The sequence below is a fragment of the Cryptomeria japonica genome, chromosome 10, assembly GCF_030272615.1.
Source record: "Cryptomeria japonica chromosome 10, Sugi_1.0, whole genome shotgun sequence".
Classification (NCBI taxonomy): domain Eukaryota; kingdom Viridiplantae; phylum Streptophyta; class Pinopsida; order Cupressales; family Cupressaceae; genus Cryptomeria; species Cryptomeria japonica.
The window spans coordinates 827,331,250-827,347,920 of NC_081414.1; the positions used below are offsets into that span (position 1 = coordinate 827,331,250).

At 33.5% G+C, this 16,671-nt stretch overlaps 1 non-coding gene across 1 annotated transcript; it reads left to right on the plus strand.

Annotated features, from left to right (window-relative positions):
• The first annotated feature begins 12,467 nt into the window (after positions 1–12,467).
• Positions 12,468–12,541, plus strand: TRNAT-AGU (transfer RNA threonine (anticodon AGU)). The gene has a single exon. It is a non-coding gene; the product is annotated as a tRNA-Thr (tRNA).
• Positions 12,542–16,671: the final 4,130 nt, after the last annotated feature.

Below are 16,671 nucleotides of genomic sequence, written 5' to 3' on the forward strand. Positions count from 1 at the left end.
CTAGCTGAATATCCTATTGAAAAAGACAGGTTCATCCAATTCTTCAAACAAAGACCAATGAACTATCCACATAAAATTCATACCAACTCAATAACAACATCCACCTTACAAGAAATTACATCTAAGGGTTGGGTTAGTTTAAATTGCATCACATATCTCCATTTCATAGTTGCTTGCATATCACCATTGCACAACATATAGTTGCATATCATTATTGCTTTCTCATATAGTTACACCAAAATAAACATGTTAATTGTCTGAGTCATTCACCTATCTGCACTAAAAGGAATGAAGGTTGTCTCATTTCCTAGATACTTGTTCATGAAGTCTTTAGGAGGCCTTTAGTCATTCATCTTCAACATCACATTGTGATTAAGCTTTATCCTTGGTTGGGTAGAAGTTTCACTATCAAGTCTTGTTACCCAAAATCTGTCAATTGCTAAATCTCACACATTAATCAAAAGCTTTAAGTCATTACAGATACCTAGTTGGTCATGTGCCTAGTGAAAAATCCACTATTTTGCTTCAGCTCCATTGTAATTGTCATAACCAAGTAGGTTTCATTACTTATAAGTCAAGGAAAGAAAATGACAAAAGAAAAAAAAATACTATGCCAATATCCATCTCAAGGAAAAATAAGAAATGATATATTACTAAAATATCACGCATACAAGTGTGATAATAAAATATTGACTATGGGAACATGCAAATAACTCCATCATGGCTATGGACATCTACTTGCAATGGAGCAATATTTGAGAGATTACAGTGCATAACCTCATTGGAGCCCTAAAAGCTTGCTGGTAGCGAGGCTCTATCCAGGTTGCTTTTGAAGATAGAATAACCTATGTAGCCAGACACATAGGATTCCAAGGGTCTTTGATGTTTATAAGAGTCAGAATAAATTCAATTGCACACACATGGACAAAAGAAGATCAAAGTTTCAAGAATTGATGGAGAATTTTTCCGTGCCTCCATTCATAAATCTTGGTTACATAGTGTCTTAAGTTGAATGGTCTAAACTCTTCTGAGAATAGATTGAACTCCTATCTCTAAAAATGTTTCCTACCTTTGATCTAAGAAGAGCATCTTCAGAATGAAGAATGCATAGAATCATCCTTGTTTGAATAGGAATTGTATCTTCATCTTGCATACTGCATTAGCTTAGCTCATATAAAAAATTCATTGTCTCAATGTGCATTACCTAGATCATCATGTCATACAGGTCTGCATATTGGGGGCATAGCTGAAACAATCAAAAAATCTTTCAAAAATCATAAAAAATAAAAAAATCTTTCAAAAAATCGCAAAAAAATGTCTTGAAAAAATCCTATAAATCATAAAAAGTCCTAAAAAAAATCTAAAAAACATCAAAAAATTCAAAATCAAACAAAAACATCAAAAAATTCAAAAATAACAAATATATCAAAAAAATCAAAATCAAACAAAAAGATCAAAAAAATCAAAATCAATCGAAAACATCAACATACCAAAAACATTTGAACAACATTAAAAATCCACAAAAAGTCCTAAAAAAATTAAAAAGTAGAAAACATCAAAATCAAACAAAAACATTCATATAGATCCTGAAAAGAGCACAAAAACATTGAAAAACATCAAAATCCAAAAACATAAAAAAAAATCGAAAACAAACTAAAAATCAGAAAACATCAAAAACTTGCAATAAAATGTCTCACAAGAATCAAATATCATAGCAGTTATCCAACAAACACTTTGCACGAAGTTAAACAAAGGATACAAATATCTTGTCAAAACGTCTGCAATCAAACTAAACAAGTCTTATAAATCGTATCAACTATCCATATCAACATGATCATTATCTTGTCTTAAAGAAAAGAGGATACACTCGAAACCAGACATATTAGTCTTAAATGAGGTCTGCAAATTTCTAAAACCAAGCATTATCAACCATCACAACAAGCAATCCAAACGAAGACATAGATCAGTGTGGCTATTGCATTTTGTCCTAGTTAGTTTTTATCTTTTTATCATTTGGCGATAGGCCATGTCTCTATGCTACTCTAGGATGTCCAAAAGTGACTAGAGGAATTGTGATGGGCATGATCTTTTTCTTTGTTTGTTGTTTACATGGTGTGAACCAATGAAGTTCTGGGGCAATAGTTCCAGTGGGTGTCTATGATTGGTACGTTCATTCGGCAAATATCCTATACAAAAATTGAAATCAAGGATAACTATGCTTGTGACTAATGCACATACCTCGACCCCTATTGTTATTCCTACAATGGATGGTTCACTCCTTGTCTTCTATGTGTTTGTTTCTTTGCAATGAGATATATTTACATCTTGGTTCCTTATACCCTGGTGTACAAAGCTTCATTGTTACGTAATAAGGCTCAATGATGAAAATATGTTGCACTATGAATAAAGACAAGAAGACTATTCACCATCAATCAAATCATCATCATATCATTTCAATTCATACCAATTGTTTCTGATCTCATCATGTTGATTGTCTCTTCAAATCATTCTCTCATCAATCATTTTTATTCTTGAATCAACCTTTTCAATTCTTTCCAATCATTCATTTCATTTAATAACATCTCTCATCACTTAGTTTCAATCTTTTCATCTATCATTTCAACATTTCTATCTATCAATAAATTATTCTTCACCTTCATCATATTTCATTATTCATCTAATTTTGATCTATCATTTGTCTTATACAGGATGTATCCTTCCTGAAACCAGACATGATCATCTATCTTTGTCTTATACAAGATTAGACCTTCCTGAAACCAGGCACAATCATCTATCTTCATCTTATACAGGATGTATCCTTCCTGAAACCAGACGTGTTGATCATTTTTGTCTTATACAGGATGTGTCCTTCTTGAAACCAGACTTTATCTTTATTAGATCAATCCTATCATCTTATCAATCCAATCCTATCAAATCAATTAATCTACAAATCACTTCAACCATTTATTTTCTATAATCAAACTCATTCATGTCACCAAGTCAACCATTCTTCCATCTCTCATCTAACATCCTTCTTCTTTTGAGAGATCATTCATGTTTTCAATTCACAAACAATCTCTCGAGGGGGCATTATACCCTAAGTGTCACCTGGGCATACTAGGGTAGAAAATTTTTATTTTCTTTGAAACAACATCATTTTGACATTGTCTCAAAGAGGGGCAAATGTAGACACCTAAAAATGTCTCATCAATCGCACACTAATTATTTGTCTAAATTAATTAAGTAATTATTTAATTATTTAATTAAGCTAACTATTCTTAAAAACTAACCTAATCATCACATTCAACATTTCTAATTATTCAATTTCTATTCTCAAATCAATTTAATCAGTTAATCCTCTTCTACGTATTAATTAAATATTAATTATTTAATTAATTACGACATTTTCCTGAAATGTAAATTCAATTGATTGTTTTAATATTGTTGAGATGCTTGGCAAGATGGACATAGAGATGGCTCTGCGTGTGCGTGGGTGTCATGTTAGGGCCGACGTGCCCTAGCCTGTGTCCTACGCTCTGCTTGCCTCATTCCCGGGGGGGTTTCTTGCTTGCTGGGGGGTCGATCTTTGCTTGCCCATGGTTGGGTTTTCTAGGCTGTCACTGGGTTTTTTTGCAACCCTTTTCTATTTCTTCTACTCTGGGTTGTTGTTGGGGTGTGTGGGGTTTTTGGGGTTGGGTTTTCCACCCCTCTTCTTTTTCTTCTTTTTGTATTTTCTCTAGATCCATGGAGAATAGAGGATTATCCTCTTCTCCAATGGTCTCTAGAGATCAGGATATGGTGGATCTGTCTCATTTGATGCATGCATGTGGAAAGGAACACATTGATCACTCCCAATCAAGGGCAGGTGTTTCTTCTTCGAAAGAGTCTTTTCGCATGAAAAAGGTGAATGGTTGTTTGGAGAGATCCCAAGATTGTCAAGTTCTAGTTATTCAACTTGAGCAAATTTCAGAGGATGTTGAATATTGGTGAAATCATGCTCTCATATGCAAATTTATTGATCTTCGCTTCCCTATACCTATTTTAGAGTCTTGGGCACGCCATGTCTGGAATCCTGAAGCAGACATGGAGCTACTTATGGCAGCCAATAACTATTTTTTGGTTATTTTTTCCAACCTGGCAGACAGGAACAAGGCTTTTGAGGGTGGCCCTTATTTTTTCAACTAGGTGAGACTCTTTATCAAACCTTGGCATATTGGCTTTAATTCTGCTAAGGAGCTTCCCTCTCATGTGCCCCTATGGATTCGATTGTCGAGGCTTCCATTGGAATTCTGGAGAGAAGATATTCTTCACTCAATCTCACTACTTCTTGGTAAACCTATGGGTTTGGCTTCACAAACTCAAGATCGAAAGGTAATTTCCTACACTCGTATATGTGTAGAAGTTGATTTAAATAATCCTTTGCTAGACTCTATGGAAATCTGTTTGGGGACATCTTCTTGGATCCAACAATTGGACTATGAGACCCTGCCATTTAGATGCAGAATTTGTCATGAATATGGTCATTTACAACAGAGATGTCCTAGAAATAAATCTTCTAAACTGACTGTTTCTGATCCTCCTCACTCTATTCTGGGGGAAGATAAGGGGAAAGCCCCTATGCCTAATGGTCCTGCTGATAAAGATGGCTTCATTCCTATGAAACCTCAAAATAAAGACAAGGGAAAGAAGAGAACCTAGTTGGATAGGCAAAATGATCTCACCCTAAATAGGTTTGAGGTTCTAGAGGATTTGGTCCAAGAGGAAGGAGTTCTAGTTGTAATGTCCTTGGGTGCCCAATTTTAGCATGAGGTGTTGGATGGGGATTTTAAGAAAGAGGGTCGGGCCCTATCTTTGAAGAATCAACGGGATGTTCAAATGAGTATGGATTTGCCTTCCCATGTTTAGGACAAAAGAGATCTTAGTGAGTCACAGGTCCCTAAAGGTGCAGTGGTCATGGCATCTACTCCTCCTTCCACTATAGTGGCCTCGGGTGCAGTGAAGAGTAACAAAGCCCCACCTATTTTAGGCTTGCAGCAGAAGATCCTCAAAAAGGGTTCTTTAGACAAACCTTTAAGGAGTGGACGAAAAATAGATCAAGAAAAGGTTAAGCTTATTGGTGATACTTTGGTTGAGTCGAGGTCTATGAAGCCCATTGATTCCCACTTCTCTCAACCACATAAATTATTGTGCTCTCATGGAATGTAAGGGGGTTGAACAACATACCTAGACAAAAGGTTGTTCACAGATTAATTGCCTCTGAGTCTCTTGATGTTGTTTTTATTCAAGAAACCAAGCTTTTAGTGGATGGTTTGGCCAGTTGTGCTTTGTGTGTCTGGCCCCAGGGCCTTTGGAAGGGAGTGATCTCTCATGGAAGTTCAGGGGGGGTTGCTTGCTTCTGCAACCTGAGGAAAGTTTCCCCTTTGTGGTGGTTTTTTAGTAGGTCTTCCATTTCTATGGTCGCTTCTAGCTTTGAGACTGGAGAAAGATGCCTCTTCTCTAATATTTATAATCCTACTGATCTTGTGGGTAAGTCTCGTCTTTGGGCTCACATCAATCTTGTTCGGGCTCAGGAGCCTTTTCTCCCCTGTATTTTGGTTGGAGATTTTAATGTCGTTACTAGTTTGTAGGAAAAGCGAGGTGGGTTATTCAAGCTTGATCCTTCCTCAAATTTAAACAGAGATAATATTGGTCTCTTGAATCTCATTGATGTGAAGCCAATTAATGGTCTCTTTACATGGAATAATATGAAGAGTGGTGTTGAGGCTATCTCTTAAAGGCTTGATAGATTTTTGGTCTCCTACTTTTGGGTGCATGATAGGTGGTCCACCAGTTCAGAAATTCTTGATTGGAGGGATTCTGATCATTGGCCTATTAAGATTTCTATTACATCTTTTAGAACCTCCAAAAATCCCTCTTTCAAATTTCAATTGATGTGGCTTCGTGATCAGTCATTGAAGGATCTTATGGTTGATTGGTGGTATGATGGGGTGTCTGCCCACAGGTGAGCTATTTACTCCTTTGGGAAGAGATTACAACATGTAAAATAGAGGCTGAAGAGGTGGAATAAACAATGTTTTGGGAACCTGCATAGACACAAGATGGCAGCTCAATCCAAGCTGGATGAGGTTATGCATCAAATTAGGGTTGAAGGGATGATTGTGGAGCTCAGTATGGCCAAGTCCCTTGCTCTAAAGGACTTGGAAGAGTGGGAGTTGTGTGAGGATATTTTCTGGAAACAAAAGTCTCGTGTGGATTGGCTCCAAGAAGGTGATAGAAACACTGCTTTTTTTTTAATAATTTTGTTAAGGCTCAAAGGTATGGTAACTCTATTATCTCTCTCATTTCTTCAAAAGGGGTTCATCTTTCATCTAAAGAAGAAATTGCTACAAAAGCTGTGAGTTTTTTTTCTAATTTGTTTACCAAAGAGGATCTCGAAGCTATGGTGGAAGAGAGGGCCATCTTGGATTGTATTCCCCCTCTTGTTTCTGTTGAAATGAATGATGCTCTCTTGTGCCCCATTTTGTTGTCTGAATTTGAGGGGGTTGTGTTTCAAATGAAAAAAGGCAAGGCTCCTGGCCTTGATGGGTTTCCTATTGAGTTTTTTCAAGAATTTTGGGAGATTATAAAGTATGATCTTCTATATGTGGTTCAAGAATCTCATAGGAATAAACAAATGCTAAAATCTATGAATTCTACCTTCTTGGCTCTCATTCCTAAGAAGGAGGGGGCTAATAGCTTGGATCAGTGCATGCCTATTGCTTTATGTAATGTTGTCTACAAGATAATCACTAAATTTATTGTTGAACGACTCAAACCTCTCCTCTACACTTTGGTTTCTAAGGAGCAAGGTGGTTTCATTGATGGAAGATAGATCCTTGACGGAGTTGTGATAGGAATGGAGGTTATTCATTCAATGAGTTCCTCTAAGGATAAGGCTTTGGCTATTAAACTTGACATGTCCAAATCTTATGATAGGGTGAGTTAGGATTTCTTACAGACCTCTAAGGATAAGGCTATGGTTATTAAACTTAACATGGCCAAAGCTTATGATAGGGTGAGTTAGGATTTCTTATAGAAGATCCTTTTGGCTTTTGGTTTTGGAGAAGAGTGGGTGAATTGGGTTCTTAGTTGTGTGACTTCTACCTCTTTCTCGGTTCTTATTAATGGGGAACCCTCAGAATTGTTTAGCGCTTCGCGGGGGCTTCAGCAAGGGACCCTTTATCTCCCTATTTATTTATTCTCATGGCTGAAGGTCTTGGCAGATTTATCACTTCCCAGGTGAGACATGGTCTTATTCAGAGTTGTAATTGGAGTAATTCTCTACCTCCTTACTCCCATCTTCAGTTTGTGGATGACACAGGTTTGATGGGCAGGGCCAGAATCAATGAGGCAGTAAATTTCAGGAGAGCTTTGGATATCTATTGCATAGCCTCGGGTTAGAAAACTAATGAAAATAAACCATCCATATATTTCTTTAATACCCCTCAGCTTATTCAGAATAGGATTTCCAGGATCCTCAGATTTCAGATGAGGTCCCTTCCTTTGTTGTAACTTGGGATTCCTTTAGATTTGGAGGTTCAGCGCGAATATTTTGGGCAAGGAATTTTGGATAAATTTCGTTGTAAGGTTAATCATTGGACTTACAGGTGGTTATCCTCTACTTGAAGAGTGACTCTTCTAAAGAATGTGGTGCAAGCACTTCCCATTTATAGGTTGTTTTTTGCAGGCTCCCCCTCCATCTTTGTGAGAGAGTTCGATGCTCTTTCCCGGCAATTTCTTTGTTCTGGTAGTTTTCTTTTTTCTAAGTGGAGTTTAGTTAAATGGGACTCTATTTGTAGACCGAGACATGTTGGGGGTTTTAGCCTCAGATCTATTGCTTTGGTTAGCAAGGCCTTGGCAGCTAAGTTGTATTGGAGGTGGTGTAATAGTCAAGATCAAGACTGGGCCAAGATTTTAACCAACAAGTATCTCCTTGGTGCTAATGATCATGAGGTGTCTCATCTTAGTTTAGTGGGCAGGGGCTCTTGTATCTAGGATACTCTTAAAAAAAGTGCCCAACTTATTAAAGATGGCCTTTTCTGGATTTGTAATAGAGGCTCTAAAGCTCTTTTTTGGCAGAACTCTTTGGATGGTCACCCTCCTATTTTGTCTACTTATCCACAACTTCGGCCTCTTTCCAATATTTTCACTGATGCTAGATGGTTTAAGGTGGAGAATTTTAAAATGGTTAGGTGCATTGGACAGGTTGAGGTGACTTGTTGGAAGGATCCTCTTGAATGGCCCTTGGGTGGTTTGGATGAAGATCGTGTGGTGTTGGTTAATATCTTGGAGGGTAGGTTATGTAGTTCCCTCAAGGAAAGAGATATTTTGGCTTGGGGTCCTAATCCAAAAGGCAAGTTTTTTGTTGTTGAAGGTTATGCTCAGCTTGATAGTCAATTGCATGGCCTAATGGATGTTCCCTAGTGGAAGAAGGTTTGGAATAGCTTCTCTTCGCTGAAATGTAATTTCTTCTTATGGCTGGTTGCTCAAAGGAAATGCCTCATGTGGGAGAATCTTCATAAGAGAGGCTTCCAGGGACCATCTATCTGTTATCTTTGTATGCATAATGAGGAAGACTGCTCCCACTTGTTTTTTCTATGCCCTTTCTCTAGGGAGATTTGGCACAAGTGGTGGGAGGCTTGGCAACATGCTTGTTTTCATGCTACTTGCTTAAATGAATTTTGGGATAGCTTGGGCAGACCCCCAATAAAGACCTCTTTTCTTCAAGTGGCTTGGGCTATTAGGCTAGCTCTTATTATCTGGAATTTATGGCTGGAAAGGAATCAAAGGGTCTTTTGTGATTCACGTATAGGGAGTCCTCGGCTGTGACAGAAGATAGTTAATAGGCTTCAGGAGACAATCTCGACTAAGTGCAATTTGTCTAAAAATGTTGATCTAGGTGATTATGCTATTGTAAGGAATCTGCAATTGGAAAACATTCAAATGGACTGTGTTGTTGGAAATAGATCTTGCCATGCAAAGCAGCAGATAAGTAGAGATGGAAGGTGGATTCCCCCTCCTGTGGGATTCTTAAAAATTAATACAGATGGCTCTTCCTGTGGGAATCCTGGACATGCAGGTATTGGAGGTATAGGAAGAGGTGATGATGGTTGTGCAATTTTTTTCTTCTCTATTTATATTGCGCAGCACTCTAACAATCTTATGGAGGCCCTAACTATTAAGATTGTTGTTGAGTGAGGTTGTTCTTTAGGATGGAGGAAGATTACTTGTGAGTCAGATTCTCAGATTGTTGTGGACATGTTGAACAAACAAAATTTGAATTATGTGAGTTGGCAATTAGCTTCTGTGGTCAGTCAGATTTTACAAATGTGTAATACATTGAAATTTGTCTCTTTTTGTCATATTCCTAGGGAGTGGAATAGAGTGGCTGATTGTTTGGCCAAGTGGGCTTCAGAGCATTTTGATCATTGGGATTTTAGTGGAAGGGATGATCTACCTCCTAATTATCTTGAAACTTTAGACAGATTAATGTCAGAAGACAGGATGATGCAAGAGCACCTAGTGGTGTAGGATCTATTTCCCTTTTATGTTTGTTTAATTTCCATTATCATTTTTGAGGCCCTTCAAGGCTCTGGATGAGCCTGGTTTTTGGTGTAATTCCAAAAAGTTGAATGTCATCTTTTTAGGGCTTTCCGAAAAGGTGTTATCAATGGAAATCCGACGGTCGGATCTTTTGCTATGGTCACTGGACTTTGTAGTGGTGTTGTTGGTGGTTCTTTTAGAATCCTTTTAGTTTTTGTTGCTGTCCTAGTGGGCCTAAGGCCTGTTCTTTGTATTTCTGTGATTTTTGAATAAATCTTTACCCCTTTTTTCAAAAAAAATAAAAAAATAAAAAATTAAGACATTTTTCTTAGTTAAATAATATTTATTATTTAATTAAGCTCATTTCTAATGTTTAAATAATTTCATTTAAATTATTTAACTTAATAAATTATTCTTCCAAATCCCCAAATTCTAATTCTAATTAATTTCATCTAATTTCATTTCACATTTCTCCAAATTTGAATTTCACCTAATTTCAATTAATTTCATTTCTTCCAAATTAACATTTAACCAAATGTGAGTTTCAATTAATTTCATGTGCATTTCAGCATTCGAAAGTCCAAATGCAAATCCAAATTGAAAATGAAAATCAAATTCAATTTCAAAATCCTACAGTGCATGTTGAAATCAAACTGATTGATCAAATCAGTTAACTCAGTTAACTAATCAATCTCCCTTTTTAACTCTTAATCAGTTTTTTTCTGACTAATCAATCAATTTAGTCAACTGACTAGTCTATTCAGTTCACTATCCAATCTATCTAGTTGACTCCCCAAATTATTGAGTTAACAAATCAATCAATTATGTTAACAGATCGATCAATTGAGTTCACTGGTCAATCAATTTAAGTTATCTGTCAATCAACACTTGAGTTCAAATTATCACCTCCTTTGTGTTGAAAATCTATAAATTCAACCTATTTTCTCAATTCAATCTATAATCACGCTCTTCAAAATTGTTGTCCATCTTATGCAGGAAATCAAGTGCAATACTTGAGAGCCACCTACATCAACAACAATGGAGAAGAGCAATGGAAGCTTCAATCACATCAATTGAGGGAGTTTAAATTAGATTTAATTTCATTATGCAATTGATTTGATGTATTTCATTGTAATTTAGGAGTAATTTGATTAGATTAGAATTGGTGATTCACTTTGATAATCTAATTATGTCATTTATGCTTAACTTACCCCTAGATACAATAACAAACAACTAGTAAATGAGAACTAGAGTGAATATGTTATGGGTGGTTACATGTACATTATAATTATATTGCATATGAAAAAATTCAATACATGAGAATAAGTACATGTCAAAAGCAAAATAATACACTAAAAATAACTTATATGAACACATTGAGAGGTTAATAGGATCTTAAGCAATGTTTAGTTATGTTTGCTGGTAAGCAAGCAATGAAGGACTATATAATAGACAATTTTTTTTTTCCTTTAAATGAAATATCTGGAAAATCCTTCTTAATTTATTTTCTTTTGTTGAATTAGACATTTTAAAGTACACAAAATTTTAGATGTGAACTAACAACATCGTTATAATTATTGAAAACTTGGTAAGAAATACTAACATCTTATTTTTTCTTCTCAAAAGCATTAAATCTATATTACCATTCATTTTTCGTTAAAAAACAAAAAATGTGAGAGATATATTGAACATGTATATGAATCAAACAAAAAAAGTAGGAAGGAAAGAGATTTGTTTCTTTTACGAAATTTATAATATTATATAATATTATATGGTTTGTCAATGTTCAATATAAATAAGTAATAAAATGCTCATTGCTTAACAATATTAACCATGAAATTCTGATATTTCTATCAGGATTCAATTGTGTAAATTTTCGAGTCAAAATCATTGAGCCATGTTTCAAGAGTAGTGGTTCATAAGAACCCATCTCTCATGAGAATGAATGATACACTTAGCTTAGCATTCATTGCATCTAGGTGATTCTCACAGAGGTGAAACATTGGACCTTCCTAGGAGGACACCCATCCCAGTATTACTCCAACTCAAACACACTTAACCAAGGAATTTCCTCCAAGGTTAAGCCCACTTAGCTTTTTGTCACAATTGCAAAACCTTCAACAAGTGTTGTGCCTTTGAACTATTCAATATAGAGCCGATTAAGCTCATCAATTGATAAGGAGGAGATACTTTCCAGAGCGAGTCAAATTATGATATTTCTATCAGGATTCAACAATGTAGTTTTTGAGTCAAATTTATCGACCCACGTTTCATGAGTAGTGGTTCACAAGAACACCTATCTCAAGAGAATGGATGTTACACTTAGCACTTAATGCATCTAGGTAATGCTCATAGAGGTGGAGCATTTGGCCTTCCCAGGAGGTCATCCATTGTACTACTACTCTAATTGAAGCGCACTTAACCATGGATTTTCCTCCAAGATTGAGCCCACTTAGCTGGCTGCCCTATTTGTAAAACCTTCAGCAAATGTTGTGTCTTATAAACCATTCATTATAGAGCCCTTTTAGTTCCAATTGATAAATAAAAGATACTTTTGAGAGCAAGGCAAATTATGATATTTTGTTTGAAATTGTATATAATCAATTTAATGTAATAACAAAAAATAATTTAAATTAATTAATTGTTTTATCAAATTTTAATTGATAATTATATTTAAAATTGTATCAATCAATTGTTATTAGTTAATATTTACACGCTAATTAATATACTCTCCAACAAAACAAAACCATTTTTGAAAAAGTTAAAAAACGTCAGAGACAAATTTTGGCATAGGGAAATGCGAACGATATGAAAGGCAAAGGGAATAGCAAAAACGCTCGGAAAAAAATATTTAAAATCATTTTGTTCCGTACAGAAATGCATGTGCTTTCATAGCTCAGTTGGTTAGAGCACCCGTTTAGTAAGCGGGAGGTCATGAGTTCAACTCTCATTGAAAGCATGATGCATTAATTTCACTTTTGCTTTTCATTATAAGCAGACGAAAAATTATTATTTATTTATAACAATACTATCAAATATCACGTCTGAATAAAACAATGCGATTGGATATCAACCAGCATATATAATTAATTTCTGTAAAGGATTTTTTCCTCTCTTTGGTACATTTCATTTTAAAATTAATGATGGCGTATATATTTTTTTGGTTTTCTGTGGGGTGACAGTTTGTTCACTTTGATAATAGACTTAAAATTCAATTGAGAATAATTAATTTATAATAAGAATATTTAAAAAAAAAAAAAAATTAATTTATTGTTTACAACAAAATGATTCAAAATATAATATTTAAGAAAATATATTTGAAGTTAAACATATTAACCTATTGATTACATTGCATGAAAAAAATCTATCAAAAATTAATTCTCAATAGAACGACCATCAATATCATAATAAACAGGGAACATATAGATTTTTAAAATTTAATAGTTAAGATGCATGATTTTTAAGTTTTCATTTCTAATGTTTTTTTTTTATAAAAAATTAATAGTTAAGATCATGATTTTTAAGTTTTCAAATTACAGAAATTGTTTTTCTTCAATCTAATTGACTCAAACAATTTGAATCTTATTACAGATTTCGAATTTTTTAGACAAATTTTTACATCATTAAAATAATATTTAATATGGTTTAATTTTCTTTTCAAATTATTTACAATCTTATCTAAATATTTAAATTTTTTCAATTTGATAATATAAAAAATAAAATTATTTTAATAATTAAAATACTAATATTGATGATAATATTAAGTCAACAATATAATACATTAGTAATTAGAATAATAAAAAATAATAATCTAATAATTTTGACATTAATAGTATAAAATTAATATTTTTATAATACAAATAAAATATAAGATTAGATTATGCTTAATGTAAGATAGTAGAAAATAATAATCTGTTCACAAATCACATTCTCAAATAAATATTAAATTTTAGAAGAGTTATAGCATTCTTAATTGAAAAAAACATAATCCATTACTATCCAAATAAGGTTAGGATTATAGTTCAATTTTAGATATGTTCACAAATCACATTCTCAAATAAATATTAATATTAGATTTTAGAAGAGTAATAGTATTCTTAATTGAAAAGAACATAATACATTACTATACAAATAAGGTTAGGATTATAGTTCAATCAGGGTTAGATTTGTAGCTTAGTCTTAGAGTTTAATTAGGAGTCGCATTCAATTAGGGTTAGACTATGATTCAATTAGTGTTTAATTAAAGTTATAAAATAAATTTTTGAGTTAAGATTAAATTATGGTTATAGTTCAAACATGGTTAGGGTGAGGATTTAAATAAGGCAAGGGTTAGGTAAAGTTAACAATTGGAGTTAGGGTTAAGGATCAATTAGACTTATATGTAAAAAAAATCATTTAGTGCTAGGGTTAAATTATTGTTAGGATTCAAAGAGGTTTGGAATACAATTCATTTAAGATTAGAGTTATAATTGGAATTAGAGACGTGACTTTTATTAGAGTTAAAATAGGGTTAGGGTAAGCTTTAAGATTAGTGCTCAATTTAGGTTAGGGATTATTATGTGTTAAATTTAAGATTCAATTAATTTATAAATAACATTCAATTAGTATTATAATTAGGGTTCAAATAAGATTACAACTTAATTAGGGCTAGGATTCAATTAAAGTTACCTTACAAATTATTAATCTCTTCTATTGCAACAAGTACTAGCCACTACATGGCACTAGTTTTTATTTGATGCAATTGTTTTATGGACATATATAAAATCTTAAAATTTTGTTGATTTTTCAATAAAAACAATTTCATTTGGTAAAATAGAAACTTTTTTATAATTAGATACATAAATTTCTTTTTATTTTAAGTTGTTTTTCTTGTTAAGCATGATTTTCTAAATAAAATAGAATATTTTAAAGTTACTTTTAAATCTAGATTAAAATTAATTTTATTGCATTGTATTGTATTAGATATAATAAATATTTTTTGAATTTTAAAACTTGCAATTTATTATAATTTTTGAATTGATTATAAGGTTTAAAAATATTGTAGTGATTTGATTAATAATTTTAAATTCAGCAATACTTAATCTCACATAAAAATAGAAAATACTTAATGCCAAATTTATAGGATCAATAAGATAAATCTTGAATAAATAAAAATATTGTAAGAATGAGATTTTTGGAATACTATCTATTTACTATTTATCTAGATTTTATTTGAAGAATTATTTCTATTCAACTTTTACTTTAATCTTATTCCTAATTCTACTCCTAATTTTAACTCTTGCTATAATCACAATTTTAACATTAACCTTAATCATAAACATAATTGTAATCTTAATTTTAATTATAATCTTAAATATAACTTTGATTATAACCTTAATGGTAATTCTAATTCTAATCTTAATTTTAATAATACTAGATTTATAATAAATAAATAAAACTATAATTATAATCCTTAAAGTAATAATTCTAACACTGTAACTAATTTATGGTGGTCTTCAAAGAGCTAAATTTAGAATGCAGAGTGGTCGATACTACTGCCCATCTTTTGGACAAAATTGTAAGTAAACGCTAAAAACTATTTTAAAATGGCAAGACAAGAAAAAACGCTTCAAAATAATTTGTTCGTTTACCTAGATATGTTCAGACTTTTTCAATTGTCTGGATTGTAGTGAAAGTTTCGAGTATAATAATAAAGGATGCCATGATGTGTAGAATATTGAAGATTTTTTAATATTCAAATTTATTTGGTCTTTCTAAACCCAAAAGAGGAAATGAATGAAAGCTTAGCGATTTTTCAAAATATTTATTGAAGATAATCTTCACTAAACTCAAAAGAAGAAATAAATGAAAGCTTAGCGATTTTTCAAAATATATTTTTTGATGGAGGTTCAGATCTGTTGCAGTTCAACAAAGACACGAAGCCCGCGAGCTACTAACGAGGGCCTTCACGAAGTAGTTTTTTCTACCTGATATGGGTTGAAACCTCTTTGGCTAAGAACCAAGGACTAGGGTATCCATTCCGCCAAATTTATCTAGGGCACGATCTTGGCCTCATCCCAACTTGATCCGTGGTGGGTTCATTTGGATCCATTCAACTAAAATCTCTTTGGCTAAGAGCCAAGGACTAAAGGGTATCCATTCCACCAAATTCACTTGGCTGGCCTCATCCCTTATGATGTCAGAGCCTTTGCACTCAACAAGACTTGATTCATAGTGAACTCATTTAAACTTTTCAATATATGTAACTGTAATGTATTGGATTTATGGTCTAAGTTGCATTTCTTTGACTTAGAATGCAATAAATGATATAATTGTAATATTGGTGAAAATAGATGGCTCCCCTGAAATATGAAAGTCTATATAATAATCTCTTGTTTTTCTTGTATCAAAACAATTCAGGAATTCTAGCACTTTTAAGCATCTCTCTAATATTAATTGAAAAATCCAAAGCTATGGCTAGAAGATGGTGGCAAGTGGAGATTAATATTGTAAGATTTACTATTCTATTTCCCATACTAACAATGGACCCCATTAGAGAAAATCCAGAGATCACACTTTGATCGTACCAATGCGTTGTTGGTCCCTCAAACAACGTAACCCTCTTTAAGAAAATTTTGAACTTTGTGCTCGCATATGTGGTGAAAGAAGTTGGTCAATCTGGATTTTCTACAAAAGACGAGGTGGCATCTACAGAGACAACAATGTTGGATTCAGTATATGTTTTGGCACAGTGCAAAAAGGATAAGTCATGTGTCGATTGCATTAGTTGCATAAAGGTTGCAGAGAACCAAATTTGAACTACTCTGGTGTGTCCACCAAAGAATACTACGACGACTGTTATCTGTGTTACGAGGGTTTAAATTCTATGTTCAATACACTGATGTCACACAAAAAAAGCTATGTGGTGATGTCGGCGCTGCCAATCCCAGTTTAATTTTGGCAACTGGTCCAAGTTTGATAAGTGATCGTTGCACTGCAACTCCTCGGCTAAAAGATTATTTTGTTGAGTAGACTAGGCAAGGGTCGTCTAATACAACTATCTATCAACTTGCCTTCTTTCTAATACAACTATCTATGGATTCCTGCAAA